The following is a 12,500-nucleotide window of genomic DNA, read 5'->3' on the forward strand; positions in this document are numbered from 1 at the left end:
GCTTTAGAGAGAGCAGCTCTCACCTGGGCATTTGAGATGATTGGGAGGCTACACACTGCTGGGATAGATAGTTCTCCTTTTGGGGGGGGAGGGAGGGGAGAAATTTTCACTGAACCTGTCTGCCAGTATGTTTGCAATGTCTGTGGATTCAGTGATTTTTGTATAATTTTGGACTAATTCTGAGCATATCTGGGAGTTTCCACCCAGATTTCTAACATAGCTAAAGAAGGCCTTATGATTGTCTTTTGAGTCCTTGGCGATTTTTCTCTCAAAGTTGGCCTTGGATGATTTTATGAGTGATCGTAGTTTTTTACTAGTATTGATCAGAGATGTCTTCCCTTTTAGGGATTTTGCTCTATCTTGTAGTAGCTTTCTCCTCTTGTTGTAAAGTTTGTTTATGGCTGGGGTCCACCAGATTGGGCGCTTGCCTTTGGTGGAAAGGGTCTTGATTTTATTTGGGATTGCTTGATCCATGCAATCCTGGAGGTGCTCGTAGAAAGCATTTGTAAGAGATTCAGCAGCGTGGGTTGTGGTTTCCAGTGGCTCAGGGGCCTTGAAGGATACCACACCAGTCTTAAGAAGTGCGAAGTTGGCTTTTGAGAAGTTCTTCACTGTGGTCTTTTTTGTTGGGGGTGGGGGTGGGATGTGGATCTCCAGTGAGATTAGTTTATGGTCTGATCTCACCAATGAGGGATATACTTCCGGTGTGGAACATTTTGTCCCCATGTTTGTGATGATCAGGTCTAGTATATTTTCACCTCTTGTGGGAATGGTGACAAGTTGTTCTATAGCATTTGAGTTTATGAACTCCAGGAACCTTTGGGCTAGGGTATTGGGGCTTGAGTAATGTTCCCAGTCTATGTTTGGGTAGTTGAAGTCACCCAATATGATGGTGTTTGGAGAGACATTTATACTCTCCAGTGTCTTCAAGAAGGCTGTGTGGGGTTCCTGAGTTTGAGAGGGTGGCTTGTAGCATGCTACAAACTGTAGAGCAGTTTTGCCTATGGTTAATTGCACCTGAATGGTCTCTGATGCTTCGTGAGTTGCCACCAGCCTGGAGGTGTGGGTATCCTTGATGAATATGGATACACCTCCTTTTGTGTACGGTCCGGTTTTGGGGCGGGCATGATATGAGGTCAAACCTGATAGTGCCGGTGCGTGCTCAGGAGCCTTGAACCAGGTTTCACTCACAGCACAGACATCGATGTTCTCCATACTGAGGAGGGCTTGAGGGGCGTGCATCTTGAGATTTAGACTTCTGGCACTGAGCAACATTACCCTTAGTTTTTTTCCATTATTGTTTTCTAGGGCGGTGGGTTTAGAATTTGAGCCTTGTCTAAAAAAGGCACTATGGGGGTGGCAAGAGCCTGTGCCAATATCCGGAAACCCAGGGGTGACAGGTGCAAGCCGTCCCTTGCGAAGCAGCGTGGCTTGTCAAGCATGTCATTCCAGGCAGACAGACATTGGATCCCCTTAGAATGACACCAGAAATTAAGCCAATTATTAAAACTGATCATTTTGTCTCTGTATTGTGGCATCATTCTTGGTGAAGGTAGGATACTGCTCAGGGTCAGGGTCATACCAGCCTGGGCTACATAATCTGAGAGCTCCTTTATGTCTCTTTTCATGTAGTCCAGGGAGGTACATCTCAGGTCATTCACACCGGCATGGACAATGACATGAGTCATACTTGTACTTGCTGTGGAGTGACCTGAGTGCTTGTGTTATGTGGCAGATTCTAGCACCCGACAGGCAGCTTACTGTGACCCTATCTTGTTCAGTCTGGTGAGTGGGACGTCAGTGTGTCTGACTATGGAGTCACCTATGACAAGTGTATCTGGCATTGTGTTTGGCCTTAAGGGCTGTGACTGATTTGCACACTGACTTTGTGATCTATGTGTTGCTTGTGTTATGTCATGAGGTGGCAGTTGTTTGGGTGTCTGCTTTGGAGGCCTCTGCTGTTTTGGTAGATTTTTGATCAGTGCCTCAGAGTATGTCTTTGAGTGTTTATGTGTTTGATTTGTAGTTGTGATAGCTTTACTGGAAAGGCTGAACCAGACTCTGCTGCAGTTTGCTGTGAGGGAAAGGTTGGTTTGCTTTTTATTTGTTGCATTCTGTATTCTGTATTGCTTTATTGCCTTTTTCTATTTTGTATACTGTGACTTGTTTTTTTTTACAATGTGTTTTACTTATATTCTGCTTTTAATTGCATATTAAAACTTAAAAAGACACCACAACTCTGTCTCTTTTGAGTCAGACAGAAATTAGAATGTGTCAGTTAAGGAGTCCCACATAAGTTAGAAGAGGTCAGTTAAGGTTAATCATCTGTGAACTGAGGGGGTGGAGCTAGAAACTAAATCTTCTTTTTAAGGGGTAAAATAAAACATTTCAGAGCTTTACTGGAAATGCTCATGCAGACTTTGCTGCAGTTTTCTGTGAGGGAAAGGTGATTTGCTTTTTATTTGTTGTAGTCTGTATTGCTTTATTGCATTTTTCTATTTTGTATACAGTGATTTGTTTTCTTTAAACTGTGTTGTACTTGTATTATGCTTTTAACTGGATATTAAAACTTGGAAAGACACCATAGCTCTGTCTCTAGTGAGTCAGAAAGAAATAATAACTGGTCAGTTAATGATTCACACATAAGTTAGAAGAGGTCAGTTAAGGTTAATCATCTGTGAACTGAGGGAGTCGAGCTAGAAACTAAACCTTCTGTTTAGGGAGTAAAATAAAACATTTCATAGCTTTACTGGAAAGCCTCACCCAGACTCTGCTGCAGTTTACTGTGAGGGAAAGGTTGGTTTGCTTTTTATTTGTTGTATTCTGTATTGCTTTATTGCATTTTTCTGTTTTATATACTGTGATTTGTTTTCTTTACACTCTGTTTTAGTTGTATTCTGCTTTTAACTGCTCATTAAAACTTGAAAGGACACCACAGTCTGTCTCTTGTGAGTCAGATCGAAATTAGATCAAGTCAATTAAGGAGTCACACATAAGCTAGAAGAGGTCAATTAAGGTTAAACTGCGGTGGTGGTGCTGCGGTAGCACTGTCGCCTCACAGTAATACATTGTCCCATTCGATTCTCAGCTTGAGCATCTTCTGTCTCGAGACATGCATGATGCGACGTACCTTCATTGAAGGTTGTGCATCAGGGCTGGCAACTTGGCCCGTAAAAATCTACTGCCAATCATTAGCGGACCGGAGTTCCACTGTGGCGAACCCTAACTGGGAAAAGACGAAAGATGCATCAACAACAACAACATGTGTGAACTGAGGGGCTGGAGCTAGGAACTTAACCTTCTATTTAAGGAGTAAAAATAATACATTTCAGAGGTTTAATGGAAAGGCTCGCCCAGACACTGCTGCAGTTTGCTGTGAGGGAAAGGATGGTTTGCTTTTATTTGTTGTATTCTGTATTGTTTTATTGCCTTTTTTATTTTGTATACTGTGATTTGTTTTCTTTACACTGTGTTTTACTTGCATTCTGCTTTTAACTGCATATTAAAACTTGAAAGGACACCACAGTTCTGTCTTCTGTGCATCACACAGAAATTAGAACAGGTCAATTAAGGTGTCACGCATAAGTTAGAAGAGATCAGTTAAGGTTAGTCATCTGTGAAATGAGGAGGTGGGGCTATAAACTAAACATTCTATTTAAGGGGTAATATAAAACATTTCAGAGCTTTACTGGAAAGACTCACCCAGACTCTGCTGCAGTTTGCTGTGAGGAAAAGGTTGCTTTGCTTTTTATTTGTTGTATTCTGTATTGCTTTATTGCATTTTTCTGTTTTATATATTGTGATTTGTTTTCTTTACACTCTGTTTCAGTTGTATTCTGCTTTTAACTGCATATTAAAGCTTGAAAGGACACCACAGTTCTGTCTTTTCTGCATCACACAGAAATTAGAACAGGCCAATTAAGGTGTCACACATAAGTTAGAAGAGGTCAGTTAAGGATAGTCATCTGTAAAATGAGGAGGTGGGGCTATGAACTAAACATTCTATTTAAGGGGTAAAATAAAACATTTCAGAGCTTTACTGGAAAGCCTCACCCAGACTCTGCTGCAGTTTGCTGTGAGGAAAATGTTGGTTTGCATTTTATTTGTTGTATTCTTTATTGCTATATTGCATTTTTCTAGTTTGTTTACTGTGATTTGTTTTCTTTACACTGTGTTTTACTTGTATTCTGCTTTTAAATGCGTATATAACCTTGAAAACATACAACATATCTGTCTCTTGTGAGTCAGAAATTTGAACAAATCAATTAAAGTGTCACACATAAGTTAGAAGTGGCCATTTAAGGTTAATCATCTGTGAACTGAGGGGGTGGACCTAGAAACTAAATGTTCTTTTTAAGGGATAAAATAAAACATTTCAAAGCTTTACTGGAAAGGTTCACGCAGATTCTACTGCAGTTTGCTGTGAGGGAAAGGTTGGTTTGCTTTATATTTGTTGTATTCTGTATTGCTTTATTGCATTTTTCTAGTTTGTTTACTGTGATTTGTTTTCTTTACACTGTGTTTTACTTGTATTCTGCTTTTAATTGCATATTAAAACTTAAAAAGACACACCAGCTCTGTCTCTAGTGATTCAGGCTGAAATTAGAATGGGTCAATTAAGGAGTCACACATAAGTTAGAAGAGGTCAATTAAGGTTGATCATCTGTGAACTGAGGGGGTGGAGCTAGGAACTTAACCTTCTATTTGGGGAGTAAAAATAAAACATTTCAGAGCTTTACTGGAAAGGCTTGCTCAGACTCTACTGCAGTTTGCTGTGAGGGAAAGGTTGTTTGCTTTTATTTGTTGTATTCTGTATTTCGTTATTGACTTTTTTATTTTGTATACTGTGATTTGTTTTCTTTACACTGTGTTTTACTTGTATTCTGTTTTTAACTGCATATTAAAACTTGAAAGGACACCACAGTTTTGTCTTTTGTGTGTCAGACAGAAATTAGAACAGGTCGTTTAATGAGACACACATAAGTTAGAAGAGGTCTGTTAAGGTTAATCGTCTATGAAATGAGAAGGTGGAGCTAGGAACTAAACATTTTATTTAAAGAGTAAAATAAAACATTTCAGAGCTTTACTTGAAAGCCTCACTCAGACTCTGCTGCAGTTTGCTTGTGAGGAAAAGGTTGGTTTGCTTTTTATTTGTTGTATTCTCTATTGCTTTACTGCATTTTTCTATTTTGTATATTGTGATTTGCTTTCTTTACACTGTGTTTTACTTGTATTCTGCTTTTAAATGCATATTAAAACTTGAACTTACACAGCATATCTGTCTCTTTTGAGTCAGACAGAAATTAGAACAAGTCAATTAAGGTGTCACACATAAGTTAGAAGTGGTCAGTTAAAGTTAATCATCTGTGAACTGAGGGGGAGGAGCTAGAAACTAAATCTTCTATTTAAGGGGTAAAATAAAACATTTCAGATTTTTACTGGAAACGTTCACCCAGACTCTGCTGCAGTTTGCTGTGAGGGAAAGGTTGGTTTGATTTTTATTTGTTATATTCTGTATTGCTTTATTGTCTTTTTCTAGTTTGTATACTGTGATTTGTTTTCTTTACATTGTGTTGTACTTGTATTCTGCTTTTAACTGCATATTAAAACTTGAAAAGACACATCAGCTCTGTCTCTTGAGAGGCAGACTGAAATAAGAACGGGTCAATTAAGGAGTCACACATAAGTTAGAAGAGGTCTTTTAAGGTTAATCATCTGTGAACTGTGGGGGTGAAGCTAGAAACTAAAACTTCTATTTAAAGGGTAAAATAAAACATTTCATAGTTTTACTGGAAAGGCTCACACAGACTCTGCTGCAGTTTTCTGTGAGGGAAAGGTTGGTTTGCTTTTTATTTGTTGTATTCTGTATTACTTTATTGCATTTTTCTATTTTGTATACTGTGATTTGTTTTCTTTGCACTGTGTTTTACTTGTATTCTGCTTTTAACTGCATATTAAACCTTGAACAGACACCACACCTCTGTCTCTTGTGAATCAGGCAGAAATTAGAACCGGTCAATTAAGGAGTCACACATACATTAGATGAGATCAGTTAAGGTTAATCATCTGTGAACCTAGGTGGTTTAGCTAGGAACTAAACCTTCTATTTATGGGGTAAAATAAAACATTTCAGAGGTTATTTCAAAAGGCTCACCCAGTTTCTGCTGCAGTTTGCAGTGAGGGAAAGGTTTATTTGCTTTTTATTTTTCTATTTTGCATTGCTTTATTGCCTTTTTCTATTTTGTATACTGTGATTTGTTTTCTTTACACTGTGTTTTACTTGTATGCTGCTTTTAACTGGATGTTAAAACTTGAAAAGACACCATAGCTCTGCCTCTTGTGAGTCAGACAGAAATTATGACAGGTCAGTTAAGGAGTCACACATGAGTTAGAAGAGGTTAGTTAACGTTAATCATCTGTGAAGTGAGGAGGTGGAGCTAGGAACTAAACCTTCCATTTAGGGGATAAAATTCAACATTTCAGAGCTTTACTGGAAAGGTTCACCCAGACCCTCCTGCAGTTTGCTGTGAGGGAAAGGTTGGTTTGCTTTTAATTTGTTGTATTCTGTATTGCTTTATTGCCTTTTCTATTTTGTATACTGTGATTTGTTTTCTTTACACTGTGTTTTAATTGAATTTTTTAACTGGATATTATAACTTGAAAAGACACCACAGCTCTGTCTCTTGTGAGTCAGAAAGAAGGAGTCACACATATGTTAGAAGAAGTCAGTTAAGGTAAATCATCTGTGAACTGAGGGGGTGGAGCTAGGAATTAAACCTTCTATTTAAGGGGTAAAATAAAACATTTCAGAGCTTTACTGGAAAGGCTCACCCAGACACTGCTGCAGTTTGCTGAGAGGGAAAGGTTGGTTTGCTTTTTATTTATTGTATTCTGTATTGCTTTATTGCCTTTATCTATTTTGTATACTGTGGTTTGTTTTCTTTACACTGTGTTTTACTTGTATTCTGTTTTTAACTGCGTATTAAAACATGAAAAGACACCACAGCTCTGTGTCTTTTGAGTCAGACAGAAATTAGAGCAGGTCAATTAAGGAGACACACATAAGTTAGAAGAGGTCAGTTTAGGTTAATCATCTGTGAACTGAAAGGGTGGAGCAAGAAACAAAACCTTCTGTTTAAGGGGTAAAATAAAACATTTCAGAGCTTTACTGGAAAGGCTCACCCAGAGGCTGCTGCAGTTTGCTGTGAGGGAAAGGTTACTTTGCTTTTTATTTATTGTATTCTTTATTGCTTTATTGCATTTTTCTATTTTGTATACTTTATTTATTTCTCTTTACACTGTGTTTTACTTGTATTCTGTTTTTAACTGCATATTAAAACTTGAAAAGACAACACACCTCTGTCCCTTGTGAGTCAGGCAGATTTGTTTCTCACTCTCCTAACTGGTTACTGTTGTGTTCTTAAACACCCTGTCTTTCTAGTCACCTGCCCCTTATGTTAATGTGACCATATATCTAATTTCCTCTCTACTTTTACTGGTTCATGTAAGTAAGCACAAAAGTATCATTTTGTGAAATCACTCCCCTTCCACTATTAAAATGTATTGGTCATCCTACTGTATTCCATAAAGAATAAAAAGTGATCACTCCTTTCAAGCTATCTTGCTGTTTTAAAATAGTGACTCTCCACCAAAACTTAACTTTTTAGACAAGTAAAACTTAAGTTATCTACTTTCACATCTATCTCCTCTAGTGCACTCTGCAGTTTTGAGGATGAACCATTTTTTCATCTTACCTTTAAGCATCTAATGCAAGGCCACCAGTTATTGGAAAGCCCACATTCTGCCTCTCAATGGTCATCTTTGGATTAGTGCTTGTCCTATTTTCTCCTGGTGAGAGAAGGAGTGCAGTTACATTATTTCATGGAGACTGCTTATCACCAGAAAGCATAACTGCTTTATAGATGACAGCTTGGAATCTGTGCTTATATACTGTTCCTGGTGAGAGTAGGAGCAGAGTGCCTTGATTCCTAACTCTTTCTTGTTGGAGAGTGAGTGTCTGTGCTTAATGTACTTGATTGGTCTGGTTGCTATTCAAGGCATCTACCAGAAAAAAGGCTACAAGCCTGCAGTCCCTTGCAACATCTGGAACAAGACTGTGGATCACCAAACAGGCCATTGCCTCATTCTCTTCGTGGGATTGGTGCTAACATTTTGCTTCTGGGAAGAGAAAAAACAAAGGAGTGTTGTATCCCAACAGAGTGAAGCTGTGCTGAAACCAGCATTAGTAGTAGCCAGAGAGTAACCATTCATGCAACTCCCCTCTTCCCATCATTCTTAACAAGCTAATTCTTTATTTTCAGTAAGTACTGTTTGATTTCTTCCTAACTTTAGAATATCTGCCTAAATACTTCACCCTTAAATTTTTAGGGTCTACACATTAGTTTCCCCTCAAGTTTTTGACAGTGTCCTGTATAGACTCAGACACTTTGAGGGACATTTTTCTTGTAAAAGGCTTCAGTGCATAATATATTGAGCTCATATCCAGGCATGTATAAAAGTCAGTTCCCTGTGCATTGTCCTGTCACCCTGGTGAACTTGGGCATTCTGAGGCAATGTAGCAACTGCCTCATGTACATAGACAACCCTCTCCTCATACCTCGCAACACTATAACTTGTAAAAGATGCACATATATAGCCAAATTGAAAGCCAAGCACTCTCCAACCAAGACTGGATTAGTCAGTCAAGAGGAGAAGGTTAACACCAGCACCACACCACATTCAACACATTACCCTCCAGAACTTACACCTCCACAAACCTCACATAGTAATACAAAACACACACTTACTTTTACAGAGGCTCTCAATAAAAATCTGCCCAAACAACAGAGACTTCTGAGGTAGAAATGCAAACAACCACCACATCCCAGCACAAACTATGAGACACATAGCTCACATAAACAGTGTGCCACTCAACCAAAGCCCATAAGGCAAAATAACTTACCCAATACACTAGTCATAGGTGACTCAATAGTAAGGCACACTGGTGTCCCACTCACTAGGTTGAATAAGCAGAAATTTATGGTCAGCTACCTGTCCAGTACCAAGATCCGGCATATAATGCACGTACTTAAGTCACTCCACAACAGGTACAAATATGACTCTATCATTGTCCATGTTGGTGTGAATTACCTGAGATGTACCTCCCTGGATTACATGAAAAGAGACATAAAGGAGCTCTCAGATCTTGTAGCCCAGGCAAGTATGACCCTAGTTCTGAGTAGTATCCTACCGTCATCCAGAATGATACCATAGTACAAGCAGAAAATTATTGACTTCAACAATTGGCTAAATTTCTGGTGTCATTCTAAGGGAATCTAATATCTGTTTGCCTGGGATGACATGATTGACAGACCTCGATGCTTCACCAGAGGTGGCCTGCACCTGTCACCCCAGAGATTCTGGATACTGGCCAAGGCTCTTGCTACCCCTATAGTGCCTTTTTTATGCAATGTCCTGAAGAAAAAATTACCACCATAACAGCTAGAAGCAAAAGAAATCTGAGAGTTATGCTACTCAACGCTAGAAGTCTAAATCTCAAAATGCACTCACTCGAAGCACTCTTTAAAATGGAGAACATTGACATCTGTGCAGTGACCGAGACCTGGTTCAATGCTTAGGAGAGCAACCCAACACTACCAGGCTATAATTCATACCACACCTTTCAGCCCCTATACCTGGACCGAAGCACTAAAGGCAGTGGTGTCTCCATATTCATAAAGGATATGCATACCTCCAGACTAGTTGCCCAACATAACACATCAGAGATACTTCAGGTAGAACTAGCACTGGGAAAAACTGCATTCCAGGTTGTAGCCTGCTAAAGATCCTCTACCATGTCCCAAAACTCCCACTCCACATTCCTAAACACACTGGAAAATATTAGGGTACAACCCAATACCCTTATACTGGGAGACTTTAACTACCCCTCCATTAACTGGCAAAATTACTCATGTACCAACACACTTGCTCAACGTTTTAGGAATTCATTAATTCCAGCACTCTGGACCAACTCATTCTTACCCCCACCAGGGGTAGAAACATCCTTGACCTGGTCATTACTAATATGGATGACCATTGCTCTACACCAGTAATCAACTCCTCCATAGTCAGATCTGACCACAAGCTAATCACCATGGATATCCACACCCCCCCTCACCCCCCCTCAAAGGAAACCACTGTGAAAAACTTCTCCAAAGCCAATTTTGGGCTTCGAGGTGGCTAACTTCATGACACCCATGCAAATGGAAAATATGTGCATGACTGTTGAATCATACACCAATGCACTGTATGAGCACAGACACAAGTCCATGGAATGGGCCATACCAAACAGAACCAAGATGCTCTCCTCCAAAAAAGGAAGCCAATCTAGTGGTCCCCCACCATAAACAAACTCTACAAAATAAGGAAAAACTGTTGCAGAAAAGGCTGAATTTCCAAGACTGGAAAAACGTCCTTGTTAGCCTGAACAAAAAACTGAGATCCATCATCAAATCATCTAAACTAGCTATGAAAACAAAATTGCTGCAGATTCTAAAGACAACCACAAGGCATTCTATAGTTGTGTCAAGAATCTACATGGCAATACGCAGATCTGCTCTGAGTTACAACACAATGGCAATACATATACAGAACCAACTGATATTGCCAACATATTGGCCAACAGATGCAGTGCGAACTTTACTCCCCTTTCACCCCCTAAAGGGCCTATCACAATACCTGAGGAATGCCAAGTCCCTATTATCACAGCTACACAGGTAAAAAAACACACTGTCCAAAGCCAAGAATACAACTTCCAAGGAACCTGATAATATCCCTGGCTGTGTTCTACATGAATTGCAAACTGAACTGACCCAACACAGTTTTGGTTTGTGAAAGGTAAATCATGATTGCTCAACCTGATAGACTTCTTTGAGTCTGTCACCAGAGCTGTGGATGAGGGCAAGGTAGTTCACCCAGCCTACCTAGATCTTGCCAAGGCCTTCTACACCATCCCTTACTCAAGAATCATAGATAGACTCACCAAACTAGGCATAAACCCCTATGTCATAAGATGGGTTGCCAACTGGCTCACTGATATAACCCACACTGTGAAAGTAGCAGATTCCAAATCTGACTGCCGACCAGTTAAAAGTGGTGTTTCACAGGGATCGGTCCTAGGTCCTCTCCTGTTTGGCACCTAATTCTCTGAAGTTCAAGCCAACACAAAGGGACTCTGGCTGACCAAGTTTGCAGATGATTGCAAACTGGGAGCCATTATTGATTCTCCAACTGATGTAGACATTCTACAAAAAGGCCTTACTGACACCAATTCCTGGTGCCAGAACCATGACCTTAAGCTCAATGCCAAAAAGTGCATTGTTATTCCCTTTGGGAAAAATTCAGTGCCCATGAACTATCACATAGGCGGTAGTCCACTAAACACTGAAGGTGTGACAAGAGACCTGGGGACACGGGTTGACAGCAACCTCTCCTTTGATAACCACATTGCCACTGTAGTCAGAAAGTCATTCTATGTGGCACATCTCATTACAAAAGGTTTCTTATCCAGGAAGAAAGAGGTCATAATCCCACTCTTCTCATCCGTCATTAGCCCTATTATAGAATACAACACCCCATTTGGTATGTACCTCACTAGACACCTACAACAACTGTAAAGGCCACAAAAATACCTCACTAAGGGGATCTTAGGCCTTAGACACATGCCCTATACCAACAGCCTCAAAAAACTCCAGCTATACTCTGTCTCTTATCACCCACTTAGAGGCAACCTTTGTTTGACCTACAAAGCCATGTCTGACCCAGAGATATGAAATATGCTACACCTGAAGAAATCCCAATTCCTCCATGCCACATGCTCCAGGGACCTAAACCTCATTACCACAATAAATAGAACATGCTGGTTCGACAGGTTCCTAACTCAGAGACTTCCCGTATTCTGGAACAATCTTCCCAGTCACGTCAAGCAGAGCACTTCACTGGTTCTCTTTAAGAGAAATCTTGACGAGTGGATAGGCAATAGGAAGTTCACCCCAAGGATCATGTCAGTGACCTTGCTTGACAACGGCAGTGGGAACTAACTTTGGGCGGCATGATGCCAGGGAATCTTCTTGGGATAGGCTTATATAGGCTCCAGGGCCATTAGCCTAGTACACACCTATGAACCTATGAACCTATGTAATCTGGCAGAATAGCATGTGAAAGAGCTGGGACCCATTATAATACACTAAAATCGTCCATGCTGTGGTAAGCTAGAACATTGGAAAAACTCTTAACACTGTGAGCTACAGCTAAATAAAAGCAATTTCATTATGCTGATGTTCTGCTGCTGCATATTGGTGAAAACACATAAAAGTAATGGACAGATTGCCAGTCCAGAAAGGTCACAGTGCCATTTTATTGCCATCAGGGCCTATGTCCCTTTATAAAAGTTTAACAGGCATGTCAGTATTCCCATAGTTTTAATGTCTCTGTGCAAAATT

This window comes from Protopterus annectens, chromosome 1.part2 (genome assembly GCF_019279795.1).
Source record: "Protopterus annectens isolate FY-2018-M chromosome 1.part2, PAN1.0, whole genome shotgun sequence".
Classification (NCBI taxonomy): Eukaryota; Metazoa; Chordata; order Ceratodontiformes; family Protopteridae; genus Protopterus; species Protopterus annectens.